At 41.1% G+C, this 13,640-nt stretch overlaps 1 pseudogene; it reads right to left on the reverse strand.

Moving 5' to 3' along the window:
- Positions 1 to 4,932: 4,932 nt before the first annotated feature.
- On the reverse strand, positions 4,933 to 5,831 carry LOC132677077 (regucalcin pseudogene; annotated as a pseudogene).
- Positions 5,832 to 13,640: the final 7,809 nt, after the last annotated feature.

A 13,640-nucleotide genomic window follows, 5' to 3' on the forward strand; every position in this document is an offset into this window, starting at 1 on the left:
ATTAGAGAAATCAGTGACTCATTAAAAAGGAACAACATCAGAATCATAGGGGTCCCATAAAAGGAAGAGAGAGAAATAAGGGTGGAAGGGTTATGTGAGCAAGTCATAGCAGAAAACTTTCCTAACCTGGGGAAAGACACAGACGTCAAAATCCAGGAAGCACAGAGGACCCCCATTAGATTCAACAAAAACCGACCATCAACAAAGCATATCATAGTCAAATTCACAAAATACTCAGGCAAGGAGAGAATCATGAAAGCAGCAAGGGGAAAAAAGTCCCTAATATACAAGGGAAGACAGATCAGGTTTGCAGCAGACTATCCACAGAAACTTGGCAGGCCAGAAAGGAGTGGCAGGATATATTCAATGTGCTGAATCAGAAAAATATGCAGCCAAGAATTCTTTATCCAGCAAGGCTGTCATTCAAAATAGAAGGAGAGATAAAAAGTTTCCCAGACAAACAAAAATTAAAGGAGTTGGTGACCACTAAACCAGCCCTGAAAGAAATTTTAAGGGGGACTTTCTGAGGGGAGAAAAGATGAAAAAAAAAAAAAAAAAAAAAAAAAAAATATATATATATATATATATATATATATATATATATATATATCTCCAAAACAACAAAAGATTAGAATGGACCAGAGAACACTACTAGAAACTCCCAATTCTACAAGCAACATAATGGCAATAAATTCATATCTTTCAGTACTCACTCTAAATGTCAATGGACTCAATGCTCCAATCAAAAGACATAGGGTAACAGAATGGATAAGAAAACAAGATCCATCTATATGCTGTTTACAAGAGATCCACTTTAGACCTAAAGACACCTTCAGATTGAAAATAAGGGGATGGAGAACCATCTATCATGCTAATGGTCAACAAAAGAAAGCCAGAGTAGCCATACTTATATCAGACAATCTAGACTTTAAATAAAGACTGTATCAAGAGATGCAGAAGGGCATTATATCATAATCAAGGGGTCTATCCACCAAGAAGACCTGACAATTGTAAACATTTATGTGCCAAATGTGAGAGCACCCAAATATATAAATCAATTAATCATAAACATAGAGAAACTCATTGATAATAATACCACAATAGTAGGAGACTTCAACACCCCACTCACATCAATGAACAGATCATCTAATCAAAAAATCAACAAGGAAACAATGGCTTTGAATGACACACTGGACCTGATGGACTTAACAGATATATTCAGAACATTTCATCCTAAAGCAGCAGAATATACATTCTTCTCCAGTGCACATGGAACGTTCTCCAGAACAGACCATATACTGGGACACAAATCAGCCCTAAGTAAGTACAAAAAGATCAAGATCATACCATGCATATTTTCAGACCACAATGCTATGAAACTCGAAATGAACCATAAGAAAAAAGTTGGAAAGGTAATAAATACTTGGAGACTGAAGAACATCCTACTAAAGAATGAATGGGCTAACCCAGCAGTTAAAGAGGAAATTAAAAGGTATATGGAAGTCAATGAAAATGGTAACACCACAACCCAAAACCTCTGGGACGCAGCAAAGGCGGTCATAAGAGGAAAGTATATAGCAATCCAGGCCTTCCTAAAGAAGGAAGAAAGATCTCAGATACACAATCTAACCTTACGCCTTAAGGAGCTGGAAAAAGAACAGCAAATAAAACCCAAAACCAGCAGAAGACAGGAAATAATAAAGATTAGAGCAGAAAGTAATGCCATCAAAACAAAAAAAAACCAAAAAACAAAAAAAACCAAAAACAAAAACAGTAGAACAGCTCAATGAAACCAGAAGCTGGTTCTTTGAAAGAATTAATAAAATTGATAAACCACTAGCCAGTTTGATCAAAAAGAAAAAGGAAAGGACCAAAATAAATAAAATCAAGAATGAAAGAGGAGAGATCACAACCAACACAACAGAAATAAAAACAATAAGAGAATATTATGAGCAATTATATGCCAATAAAATGGGTAATCTGGAAGAAATGGACAAATTCCTAGAAACATATACACTACCAAAACCGAAACAGGAAGAAATAGAAAATTTGAACAGACCCATAACCAGTAAGGAAATCGAATTAGTAATAAAAAATCTGCCAAAAAACAAGAGTCCAGGGCCAGATGGCTTTCCAGGGGAATTCTGCCAAACATTTAAGGAAGAGTTAACACCTATTCTCGTGAAACTGTTCCAAAAAATAGAAACAGAAGGAAAACTTCCAAACTCTTTCTATGAAGCCAGCATTACCTTGATTCCAAAACTAGACAGAGACCACACTAAAAAGGAGAACTATAGACCAGTTTCCCTGATGAACATGGATGCAGAAATCCTCAATAAGATATTAGCCAACTGGATCCAACAATACATTAAAAAAATTATTCACCATGACCAAGCGGGATTTATACCTGGGATGCAGGGCTGGTTCAATATCCGCAAAACAATTAAGGTGATTCATCACATCAATAAAAGAAAAGACAAGAACCATAGGATCCTCTCAATAGATGCAGAGAAAGCATTTGACAAAATACAGCATCCTTTCTTGATAAAAACCCTCAAGAAAGTAGGGATAGAAGGGCATACCTCAACATCATCATAAAAGCCATATATGAACGACCCAAGACTAATATCATCCTCAGTGGGGAAAAACTGAGAGCTTTCCCCCTAAGGTCAGGAAAAAGACAGGGATGTCCACTCTTGCCACTGTTATTCAACATAGTATTGGAAGTCTTAGCCTCTGCAATCAGACAACACAAAGAAATAAAAGGCATCCAAATAGGCCAGGAGGAAGTCAAACTTTCACTCTTTGCAGATGACATGATACTCTAAATGGAAAACCCTAAAGATTCCACCAAAAAACTGCTAGAGCTGATTCATGAATTCAGCAAAGTTGCAGGATATAAAATCAACACACAGAAATCGGTTGCATTCCTATACACCAACAATGAAGCAATAGAAAGAGAAATCAAGGAATCGATCCCATTTACAGTGGCACAAAAAACCATAAAATACCTAGGAATAAATCTAGACAAAGAGGTGAAAAATCTATACACTGAAAACTATAGAAAACTTATGAAAGAAATTGAAGAAGACACAAAAAAAATGGAAAAAGATTCCATGCTCCTGGATAGGAAGAACAAATATTGTTAAAATGTCGATACTACCCAAAGCAACCTACATATTCAATGCAATCCCTATCAAAGTAACACCAGCACTCTTCACAGAGCTAGAACAAATAATCCCAAAATTTGTATGGCACCAGAAAAGACCCCAAATAACCAAAGTAATCTTGAAAAAGAAAACCAAAGCTGGAGGCATCACAATCCCAGACTTCAAGCTATACTACAAAGCTGTAATTATTAAGACAGTATGGTACTGGCACAAGAACAGACACTCAGATCAATGGAACAGAATAGAGAACCCAGAAATGGACCCACAAACATATGGCCAACTAATCTTTGACAAAGCAGGAAAAAATAGCCAATGGAATAAAGACAGTCTCTTCAGCAAGTGGTGCTGGGAAAACTGGACTGCGACATGCAGAAGAATGAACCTGGACCACTTTCTTACACCATACACAAAAATAAACTCAAAATGGATGAAAGACGTAAACATAAGACAGGAAGCCATCAAAATCCTCAAGGAGAAAGCAGGCAAAAACCTCTTTGATCTTGGCCGCAGCAACTTCTTACTCAACATGTCTCTGGAGGCAAGGGAAAGAAAAGCAAAAATGAATTACTGGGACCTCATCAAAATAAAAAGCTTCTGCACAGCAAAGGAAACAATCAGCAAAACTAAAAGGCAACCAACAGAATGGGAGAAGATATTTGCAAATGACATGTCAGATAAAAGGTTAGTATCCAAAATCTGTAAAGAACTTATCAAACTCAACACCCAAAAAACAAATAATCCAGTGAAGAAATGGTCAAAAGACATTAATAGACACTTCTCCAAAGAAGACATCCAGATGGCCAACTGGATATATGCCATCTGGCACATGAAAAAATGCCCATCACTCATCATCAGGGAAATACAAATCAAAACCACAAGGAGATACGACCTTACACCTGTCAGAATGGCTAACATTAACAACTCAGGCAACAACAGATGTTGGCAAGGATGCGGAGAAAGAGGATATCTTTTGCATTGTTGGTGGGAATGCAAGCTGGTGCAGCCACTCTGGAAAACAGTATGGAGGTTCCTCAAAAACTAAAAATAGAACTACCCTACAACCCAGCAATTGCACTACTAGGCATTTATCCACAGGATACAGGTGTGCTGTTTCGAAGGGACACATGCACCCCCGTGTTTATAGCAGCACTATCAACAATAGCCAAAGTATGGAAAGAGACCAAATGTCCATTGATGGATGAATGGATAAAGAAGATGTGGTATATATATACAGTGGAGTATTACTCAGCAATCAAAAAGAATGAAATCTTGCCATTTGCAACTACGTGGATGGAACTGGAGGGCATTATGCTAAGTGAAATTAGTCAGTCAGAGAAAGACAAAAATCATATGAGTTCACTCATATGAGGACTTTAAGAGACAAAACAGATGAACATAAGGGAAGGGAAACAAAAATAATATAAAAACAGGGAGGGAGACAAAACAGAAGAGATTCATAAATATGGAGAACAAACTGAGGCTTGCTGGAGGGGTTGTGGGAGGGGGGATGGGCTAAATGGGTAAGGGACATTAAGGAATCTACTCCTGAAATCATTGTTTCACTGTATGCTAACTAATTTGCATGTAAATTTTAAAAAACAAAATAAAAAAACTACCTGTCACCCCTTACTAAAATGATCTACCTTTAAAAATTGTAAATAAAAATGTAACCCTACTCATAATGTAATTTCTTTATACATTTTTTGGTAACTAGATTGAAATTTTAGCTCTAGAATTTTCTAGAGCTTCAAAAGTCTTCAAATCACTTTTTATTTAACAAAAGTTCTTCCAGTAGGAAAGAAGACCTGACATAGGGATAAAGAGGAATTCCTCTGACTCCTGGGCCAGTTATCTTGAAAATTCCACCAGCTTCAGGTTGCTGCAGAAGACCCATGCATGGGGTCCATTCCATCCTGGGCACAGGTCATAAACATTTCAGAGAAGTCCTGCCCTCAGAAGGAGCATGAAGTTGTTTCATCAACAGGCTCCTTCACAGTTTGGAGTCTTTTCCCTGTCTTAGGATCTAAGTGCATCACTCTTTCTCCATTGTGACAGGCCACCCAGAGCTTCCTCTCAGTATCAATACACATTCCACCTGGGAATTGTTCTTTTTCCAGCTTGTGAACACATCTGCAGTAGGAGATCTTTCCTATCTGCAGGTCATAGTCAAAGGCTTCCACGGAGTAGGACAAGCTGTCAATGTAATAGATTTTTTGGCCCAGGGACCATCCAAACTATTGGTCACAGTACTTTTCCAGGCAGTGGTCAGGAAAGAGGGAGTACAGGGACCCCTGGTGCGACTCCAGAACTGCGGGGGCCATTTCCTCAGCCATGGTGCCAGCAAAGTATCTCTCAGCAGACCAGTTTTCTTGTCTTTATCTACTGTGGCCAGGACAACTGCTGACTGATCTTTCCAGTTCATAGCACAGAACTTTGTTCCAATGGTGGTGACATAGCCTCCTGATTGGCAAAGGGCCACAGAGCTGACAGAGGCATCCACGGTCACATGCTGCACTTGCTGAGAGAATCCCACTGACAAGCCTTTTTTGTAGGAATATGTATGAAGAGCAGAAAGCTGGATGCCTCCTCCTACACTGGAGATTCACCACGCCTGAAATTCTCCAGCCAAATGCACTCAATTCTAATGGAAGATATTGTCATTGTGGGGAGATCTTGATGCTAATGACCCTTGGAGAGTCAGCTCAGGACTAGATTATTATTTACCGTTCTCTGAAAGAGTCCTTGAAAATGAGTAGCTCTCAATATTGGTGTCTGTGTTAGTAATTTGACCAAGGTCACATATTTACCACATGGTAAAGTTGAAATTTGGTTTTTGGCAGCTTCCCTCCAGAGCTCTCTCTCTTAACACTGAGTCACAGCCAACCACCTCAGAACCTCAAACTAGTTTATATGATAGCCCTCGCATCTATCTTGATTTGGGTCACTTTGTTGGCTAATCAGGCAGACTTGAACACTCATGATGGAAAGTAGCCTACCAGCCTTGGATATTCAATGCCATGGGCATTGTTAGTGTGTGTGTGTGTGTGTGTGTGTGTGTGTGTGTGTGTGTGAATATGTTTTAAAGAAGGAAAAGAGAACACTTGTCAATCTGAAAAGTCAGTTAAGTACAATTCAGTTAAGGTGTATCTGGCTGGTTCAGTCAGTAGAGCATGCAACTCTTGATCTCTGGATCATGAGTTCAAGCCCACATTGGGCATAGAGATTACCTAAAAAAAAAAAAACAAAAAAAAAAAAAAACAGGGGCACAAGGTTGGCTCAGTCAGTGGAGCATATAACTCTTGATTTCAGGGTTTTAAGTTTGAGCCTCACAGTGGGTGTAGATATTACTTAAAAATAAATTTTTGGGGGACGCCTGGGTGGCTCAGTCAGTTAAGCCTCTGACTTCGGCTCAGGTCATGATCTCGCAGTTTGTGAGTTCAAGCCCCACGTCAGGCTCTGTGCTGACAGCTCAGAGCCTGGAACCTGCTTCAGATTCTGTGTCTCCCTCTCTCTCTGCCCCTCCCCTGCTCACTCTCTGTCTCTCAATAATAAATACATGTTAAAAAATTTTTTTAAATAATTTTTTTTAAAAGTACAATTCAGTGTAAGAGAGTTGCTACTGTATTTGTGAGGAAATAATGTATTAGTTAGCTTTGGTGTGGTAACAAACATCCCCCCACACTAATCTCATTGACTTACAATAATACACATTTCTCGTTCGCAATACACGTTGGTATCTATGAATTAGTGGTGGTGGCTCTGCTTCATGTTTCTTCTCATTCTGAGACCAACCTGAAGGATCGGTCCCTGTTTAGGAAATGACATTTTTATGGCCAAGGGAAACAAGCAACAGATGAGACTGAACTATCTAACGGTTCTTAAAGTTTCTGCTTGACTGTGGTATATATTACTCCTGCTCACATTTCATTGGCCAAAGCAAGTCATATTGACAACGGAATAGGAAAGTACACTCTACCTTTGGTAAGGCACTGCAGATTACACATATAATCCTCTTATAGGGAAGGGAGCAGGTGGTTGGAATTGATAATCCAACAGCCTGCATATCTTAATATGTTAACTGTTGCTGCAGCAGAGTATAGGAATATTACTGTTATTTTCCCATTCTCATATCATCTATTTTTGCAGTATTTGTATAATTTTTATAATTCAACATCTGTTTTACTAGGGTAAATTATAGTATCCATCACTTAGCCTTTAATATGTTGGAGATATTTTCTGACTATGAAAATCATACCGTTTATCTTGCATCAATCAATGTGTTCACTTGATTTCTTTTCTTTTTTTTCATGTTTATTTGTTTTTGAGAGAGAGAGAGAGAGAGAGAGAGAGCAAGCACAAGCAGGGGAGGGGCAGAGAGAGGCAGAGACACAGAATCCAAAGCAGGCTCCAGGCTCCAAGCTGTTAGCACAAAGCCCAATGCAGGGCTTGAACTCACAAACCTTGAGATCATGACCTGAGCCGAAGTCAGACACTCAACTGACTGAGCCACCCAGGTGTCCCACCCTTGATTTCTTTTTGAAAGGAGCTCAGACTGCTTTGTCCCTACTTTCACTGCATTTGTGACTGAACCTTAAACACTTACAAGCATTAATGAAAATATATGTCTGAAAGAAGCTGACATATACTAGATATTCATAAAAACATCTTAAATCTGAATGGTGTATTATTTATGTAGATAAAAATTTCAATGCAACATAATAAGAGCAGCCAATTTTATTTCATAAGTCAACTTTTGTTACAAAAGTAATAAATGTTCATTTTAGGAAATTATAAAAATATAAAGATGCAAAAACCAGTGGGTAAAAATCACTAGCTATCTCACCCTGCCAACATAACCAATATAACCATAACATAGCATTTTAGTGAATATATTTTCAGTGATATTTCTAATATATGTAAATACATAAAGAGGGATCATATTGTGATTGGTTTCACTTCTCAATATGATGTGACTAGTTGTCTAAGCCATTAGATATCATCCTACATTATTAATGGCTGCACAATATCCCATCTTATGGAAGCAGTTTAACTAGTTCTCTATTAATTATCAATAATTCTGTTATAGGGACAGACAGCCTGGCTGGCTCAATCAACTGATTGACTCACCTTTGTCTCAAGTCATGATCTCACAGTTTGTGAGTTCAAGCCCCACATCAGGCTCTCTGCTGTCAGCACAGAGCCTGCTTGGGATCCTCTGTCCCCCACTCCCTCCACCCCTCTTCTGCTCATTTTCTCTCTCACTTTTTCTCAAAATAAAGAAATAAACTTTAAAAAATTCTATTATAAATTTCCTTATAACATTCACAATTAAAAACATTTACAATTTCACAATTAAAATTAAAAAACATTCAAACATTCACAATTAAAATTTCCAAAGACCAGGGGCGTCTGGGTGGCTCAGTCAGCTAAGCGTCTGACTGCAGCTCAGGTCATGATCTCATGGTTTGTGAGTTCAAGTCCCGCGTCAGGCTCTGTGCTGACAGCTCAGAGCCTGGAGCCTGCTTTGGATTCTGTGTCTCCCTCTGTCTGTGTCCCTTCCTAGCTTGCTCTCTCTCTCTCTCTGTCTCTCTCAAAAAAATAAATAAAACATTTAAAAAAATTTTTCCCAAACCCAGCTTTCTAAGATCAGAAATCCTGGAGCAAATAGTTACATATAATTTTCAGTGCCTCAGTATTGAATTATAAGAAAAATACTCAAAATCATTGTACTTTGACAAACGAAAAGAGGAAAAAGGAGACAAACTAAAAAAACCGACTCTTAACTATAGAGAAGAAACTGATGGCTACTAGAGGGGAGGTCGGTGGGGCTACGGGTGAAGTAGGTGAAGGGGATTAAGAGGACACTTATTGTGACAAGCACTGAGTAATGTTCAGAATTGCTGAATCACTATATTGTACACCCGAAGGTAATATAACACTGTCTATTAATTACACTAGAATTAAAATAAAATTTTTAAAAATCATTGTATTTGGGTATCTAATATATGATTTCAGATCATCAGTGCTATCAGCCTTCCCGCATTCCACAATCTTCTAGAGAGATACCAAGCCATTAAACAATTTTAAACCAAGTAAAGAACCCTCACTTTCAGAAATAGTGAGCTAAGTAATTCAGAACTACCCTCCTACTGAAGACAACTAAAATAATTCATATGAAATATAAAAAGCTTTTTCCTATAACAGAAAAAAAGCTAACAAGTGCAAGGAATCACCTTGCCAATTATTGGCAAGAGATAATAGCTCAGAAAAGGTGAAACTCCAGAGAGGAGAGCTCAGTATTTGGGCCACTTTTGCAATCAGAAGAGGTGGCTAAAAAGCTGAGGGAGCTAAGGTCATGTAAGTTGGAATCTAGGGCTTTGCAAGGCAGGAGCAATTCTGGAAAACTACCCCATGCTTAGGACTGTAATCCTGAGTGGCTGCACCCTGGAAGGAAGAGTAAACTGAAGGAAGGAAGGAAGAGTAAGCTTTCTCCCATATTTCAGCTCAGTTTCAAGTACTCTGGGTAATTCAGAAAAATCTCAGGCACTAAAAATGCTTAAGGTGCTTCTGGATTGCTAATGCCCCTACACATCTGCAAAAGTCCATGAAAATCCTTTCCGTAGGAAGATGATACTATCCTAGTCTGAAAATTACCCCACTAGGGGCTCCTGGGTGACTCAGTTGCTTTAAGTATCCAACTCTTGATTTCAACTCAGGTCATGATTTCATAGTTGGTTGTGGGATCAAGCCTCAAGTTGGGCTCTGCCCTGACAGCACAGAGCCTGATTGGGATTCTCTTTCACTCTTTCTCTCTGCCCCTCCCCTACTCTCTCTCTCTCTTTCAAAATAAATAAATATACTTAAAAAAAAAAAAAAAAAAAGACTAGGGGTGCCTGCGTGGCTCAGTCAGTTAAGCGTCCAACTTCGGCTCAGGTCATGATCTCATGGTCTGTGAATTCAAGCCCCACATCGGGCTCTGGGCTGACAGCTCGAAGCCTGGAGCCTGCTTCGGATTCTGTGTCTCCCTCTCTCTGCTCCTCCCCTGCTCGCACTCTTGTGTGTGTCTCTCTCTCAAAAAAAAAAAATAAATAAATAAATAAACATTAAAAAAAATTTTTTTAAAGACTTAAAAAAATTACCTCAATAAAATTTTCAATTACAATTTTCAGCACACAAAGACAATTAGACACAGAAGGAGATAAAGTAAGAACAAGAACCAATGTAAACAATAGATGATAGAGTTTCTACAGACTGTCCAGACAGGGGAATTATTAGACATAAATGAGAAAAAAAGCTATCTTAGTACGATCATTAAGATAAAAATTGAATTAAAAAAATTTTTTAAACATTTATTTATTATTGAGAGACAGAGGGACACAGAGCGTGAGCAGGGGAGGGGTAGAGAGAGGGGGAGACACAGAATCTGAAGCAGGCTCCAGGCTCTGAGCTGTCAGCACAGAGCCTGACACAGGGCTTGAACTCACAAACTGTGAGATCATGACCTAAGCCAAAGTCAGTTGCCTAACCAACTGAGCCACCCAGGTGCCCCTAAAAATTGAATTTTTGATACAAAGTTGGAAACTAAAAAAAAAACAGAAATTGGGGTGCCTGGCTGGCTCAGTCAGTAGAGCATACAACTCTTGATCTTGGAGTTCTAAGTCTGAGCCCCATGTTGGCTGGAGAAATTACCTAAAAATAAAATCTAAAAAAACAACAACAACCAGAAATTGAGGATTCAGAAGGTGAAAAATATAATAGCACAAATTAAAAATTCAAGATATGGGTCTAAAAACAGATAAGGTGAGGAAAATAGCTTTGAAGAATCCATTCAGAATTAGAAAATTCACACATGTTTAGACCTTTACTTTTCTTTTTAAAAAATTTTTTAATGTTTATTTATTCATTCTTGAGAGAGAGGGATAGAGCACAAGTAGGGGGAGGGGCAGCGAGAGAGGGAGACACAGAATCGGAAGCAGGCTCCAAGCTCTGAGTTGTCAGCACAGAGCCCAACGCGGGGCTCCAGCCCCCAAACTGTGGGATCATGACCTGAGCTGAAGTTGGATGCTTAACTGACTGAGCCACCCAGGCACCACTAGACCCTTACTTTCCGTAGGTTATATTACAAATCATAGATTTGTTTAACATAATTCTTCAGCTGCTCGTGGCCCCTACTTCCCCCAAGATCTTGGCACCTTTCATCAGAGATGACTTTCCTCCTTGCCTGCAGGGTTAGTATCCACCATATTTGTTAGAGTGTTTCTTATCAGTTCCTACCAGTCTGGAGAGCCAGTACCCAGGCTCAGAAACTGCATACACCAGGGTAACCCCATCCTCTCCTAGACCCAGCTGTGGTAGTCACCCCTTTACTCCTTTACTCCTCCATCTGAACCCAGACCTATGGTGTTTCTTTTTTTTTTTTTTTTAATTTTTTAATGTTTATGTATCATTTTGAGAGACAGAGACAGAGCATGAGCAGGGGAGGGGCAGAGAGAGGGAGACACAGAATCCAAAGCAGGCTCCAGGCTCCAAGCTGTCAACATAGAGCCCGACGCGGGGCTGGAACCCACGGAATCGTGAGATCATGACCTGAGCTGAAGTTAGATGCTTAACTGACTGAGCTACCCAGGTGCCCCCAGACCTACAGTGTTTCTGCTCCTGGCTTCACCTTATAATAGATACATCCTTCCTAAGAAAGGAATATATCCCTTCCCTTTGTCCCAGAGCTGCTCCTCTCTCTCTCAAAGCCAAAATCACTCCTTCTTCTCTGGAGTACAGCTCTCATCTATTTACCTGATCAGGGAAGCCTTATCCTGTAACTAAGAGTCTTGCCAATCAAACAAACAAACAAACAAACAAACAAAGGCTTGCGGGTAAGGGAGGTTCAGGGAGGGAAAAGTATCAGGAGGCCTGGGCCCCCAAGAGGGTCAGAAAGGACTTGGAACAGTATAGCCCAACCCCCTCCACTTGCTCATGAGGAAACTGAGGCCCAGAGATGGTGTGACACATCCAAGGCCACATAGTGAGAAAGTATCACAGCCAGGACCAGGATGAGGGACCTCCTCTGCCACCTACTGCTCACTAAGACCCAAATCAAAGGCTGCCTGTTGCCCTGCATCTGGCAGATGTAGCACCTTTTGAGTTCCTGGCAGATGCTAGTGCAGTGAAGGTAAAATGGATCAGACACAGTCCTTGCCCCCAAGTGGTACACGTGACTGAGGAACAAAAGTACAAATTAAACCGGCACTACACTTACATGTACCTTACCAGTCTGGGTTCATTTATCCCTCACAACCCCATGGGGCATGTAGTATTATTATTATTCCCGTTTTATAGATAAACTGAGGCCAGTGAAGTTAAGGAACTCGCCTGTAGTCTCACAACGGATAATGTGCGAAGCCGGGATTTGAATCTAGGCTGCATAAGCTAGGGATCTGTGGGGGCATGCATGGGAGCAGGGGGGAAGAAGGCGGTGACTGAACTGAACCTTCGAAGTGTATTTTAATAGCCTGGGAAGGGAGAAAGGACAGCAGGACAGGGAGAACCACACGCGCCTCCACCAGCTACAGCAACATGAAGTCAAGTCTCTGTGCCCAAGGATCCCAAAGGCAGTGGGCATGCTTCTCTGCCGTTCCACTTCCATTTTGCCCTAAGTGGTGGGGTGCCGGAAAGCCCTGCGGGGAAGGTGATCCACCAGTCAACTCGGGCAGTTAAGTGGCCCCCACCAGCAGGGGGTGGGGCGGAAGGGCCCTCGGCGAACACCCTCAGTACAGCCAGCCTGCCGCTGGGTGGCACTGTGACTCCTCAGAGAGGGAACAGCGCCCACAGGGAGACTGGTCACAAAAAAGAGAGGGAGCACCATTCCGGCCCTCCTGCGCTGGGCACTGGGGTTACAAAGAAGTACAAGAAACAGTTCCTGCCTTCGCAGACCCGTGGTGGGGCTGGCAGACACCTGGGTAACTAATTAATTACCCCAATAATAGCCATAATGAATTGCTCCAACAGCCGGTTCCAGTTGCAGAGCCCAGGGAAGGAGGAGGCATTTGAGCCTTGATACAGGATTGGCCGTTCTAGGACAGGACGGCTGTGACGGTGCTGGCTCCCAGGGCACAGGCACAGATGTGGGGAAGGGGGGTTCCCAGAGTCCCAGCTGGGGCCGGGGGCCTCCATCAGCCACGTGCCTGCCGCAGGTGGGAAAGGGTGGGCATCTGTGCACAGGGCTTCAGCACCACCACACTAAGGTGCTCTTTGTCTCCATGAGCACTTCGCTCAGGGACCTGGTGAGGCCCCTGGTGCTAGGATGACTAGAAAATGCTGGAACCCCCTGGCAGGCACAGAAGACTGCTGGCATCTTGTCCTCTTTCTGTGCATTTCTGAACTCAGCCTCCAGTCCTAGCTCTGGTCCCAACTTGCTGCGGGATCTGGGGCCAGACACCACAGGTCTTGGCGCTCAGTGACTGCATCTGTAAAAGT

The sequence above is a fragment of the Panthera onca genome, chromosome D2 (assembly GCF_046562875.1).
Source record: "Panthera onca isolate mPanOnc1 chromosome D2, mPanOnc1 haplotype 2, whole genome shotgun sequence".
NCBI lineage: Eukaryota > Metazoa > Chordata > Mammalia > Carnivora > Felidae > Panthera > Panthera onca.